Below are 2,669 nucleotides of genomic sequence, written 5' to 3'. Positions count from 1 at the left end.
TAATAATGATAAATTGTTATTTTACGTACCCGCGTGTTTAGAAAATAATATTATTAGGCTAATGACAATATATATATATATATATATATATAAATATATATAAATTATTAGGCTCATGACAATTTGGGGCATGTAAGTATTGACAAAGTCATCGATGACATAAGACAAATATACTGGTTTCCGGAAATGCGACAAAAGATTAAACAATATATTAACAATTGTTTGAAATGTATTGAATTTTAGCTAATTAGTGGTAGACAGGAGAGGTTTTTGCATAGTTTACCTAAAGGTAACCTACCATTTCAGACAATTCATGTGGATCATTACGGAGAAGTGTGGAAAAGGTTTTATATATGTTTTGGCAGTAGTGGATGGGTTTATACCAAATTCGTTAGACTGTTTGCTTGTAGATCGACAAGATCTGAAGAAGTGATTCGAAATTTGACAGAGTTTGAAATGAAGCATTGTGTCAGATTGTTCGAAAACTAAAACGATACCGCATTGTGAATAAGTTTAAGTTTGTGTGTGTTTGTATGCGTATTTGTTGCATTCCGTAAGACTTATTTTTATTATTTCTTATTTACGTTTTGTGTAATATGAATTGTATATTTTTTAAGATCTAACTCTTGGAAATAAAGTTGTGATTCTTTGGTGACCATGGATGGTCATTCTACAGTTCAGGATTGGCCGAACTGTAGAATGAATCGTGTTAGCTGTGAGATGCGATCGATAAGAAGATTGTTTAATACATTACGATGTTTATTCGAGCCGAGCCTTTGTGAAATAAACAATTTAAAACTTCGACTCAGAATAATAAATTTGCCGATTCATTTCCTACAGTATCAAGATACAAATGTAGAGCGACCAGATCTGGGATGAGATCCTGACTACAGGAATCCTTCCCAACTCCCTAATAGTCCAAGAAACCGAGCCAACAACAAAACTATATCAGTCACCTCCTACGAAAATGCCGAACGAGAATACGCCGCAACCAAGGACCAAGCCATAATACTGCATGCTGTAGATGGTATTACCGTCAGGGACTATGCATTAGCCATAGGAAAGATAATAGGCCCCAGATCTATCAAATACATATCGAGAATTTCAAACGGAAGGGTATGCACATACCTAGATAACAAAGAAACTGTCAGCAACATAACAGCAATATTTAAATCAATTACCATCAGCAACACAAATATTGAAATCCGTCCTATGATTTCGCCGACCCAACGTATCGAGCTGTCAAATGTAGCATCGATCATAACAAATTCAGTAATTGAAAATGCATTTAGAACCAATAACATCAAACTCTGCTCAAGAATAACCGACCTGAGAGCAGAGATATCTGACCCTGAATTTGTGCAGCTTCAGACGTCAAGTATACGTCGATATCGACGTCCTGAACAAATTTCCAAGCACATTCTTAATTAATTTTGACGATATCCTACACAGAATTTGTGCCTCTACTGACAAACAGATTTGCTTATTATACAAAAGAATATGCGCAATAAATAAACAAAAAATTTATGTTTCTACTAACTATAAGAAGTGCTTTATTATATGAGAAAACTATTGATTCAATAATACTATCATAAGTAATAAAAGGGAGTAATAATTTTTATAATAATATCGTGTCCGAATATTAATGCGAGTCACTGTACTTGAAAGCAGTAATCACAGACCCAGATTTTGCAAACATATTAAGTTTCAGAAGAAGACAAGTCTACAAACTTGTTTATAACAAGTCTCTGAATATTCACCACTTCAGAGAAACAGATCTGCTTCAATTGTAATCAATCAAGCTATAAGCAATGTCCTAACAATACAAACACGAACGAAAACGGTTCCCAAACCGATCCGAATATAAATCCCCTCCCCCCCGCATTAACGTATCAATCATCAATGATATATTCATATCGGTCAACGTATTGTCGAATATCAAGAAGGCAGGACAAATACAATGGAAATAGAGACAGAAGAATCCAACACAAACAAAACGGAGAATAAGAGACCGCTATCTATAACATCAGAAGAAAGCCATATCAACCCAATAAAATTAGCGACTTGAATTTCAAGATCTCTGCTCTAATAACATTAAAAAAAGATTAATCAAACGAACAGAACCACCCTTTTGCAACACGTGCAACCAAACTATGTCGACCAACCACGTCCTTTTCGAATGCAGAAAATACGAAATATCAAGACAAAAATACAAGATACTACCCGTCGTAAAATTCCTAAAGGAAACCAACATCTACCAAGAAATAAAAACAAGAAACAGGACAATAAACCGTCGCTAATGACATGAAGGTCGATGCGACGTTAAACCTGACAAAAAGATTCTTGGTCTTTTCCACAACAGTTTTCTTGTACAAATTCGTTGTATATTACCATCGCTTATCAAAAATGAATATCACGAGCCAGGCTCGCGAACGAGAGTTAGTCGCGATTCTTATAATTGTTGTTACAAAGCAGTTTAGTTATTAAAATTTAAGAAATCCCTACAAAATGCAAAATACGAAAGTGTTAGATAAAAGCAATGATAACGAATCCAGTGATAGTAACGTGTTTGCGCCAATCACAAAGCGTGTAAGGCGTATGATTATAGTTGGGAGTAGTGAAGAGAAAGGTACGACAATCATGGATTTGCCAGAAAGTAAAAAACACAC

The sequence above is a fragment of the Megalopta genalis genome, unplaced genomic scaffold (assembly GCF_051020955.1).
Source record: "Megalopta genalis isolate 19385.01 unplaced genomic scaffold, iyMegGena1_principal scaffold0021, whole genome shotgun sequence".
Lineage (NCBI taxonomy): Eukaryota > Metazoa > Arthropoda > Insecta > Hymenoptera > Halictidae > Megalopta > Megalopta genalis.
The sequence above is the reverse complement of the archived record's forward strand: the minus strand, read 5'-3'. Positions refer to the sequence as shown.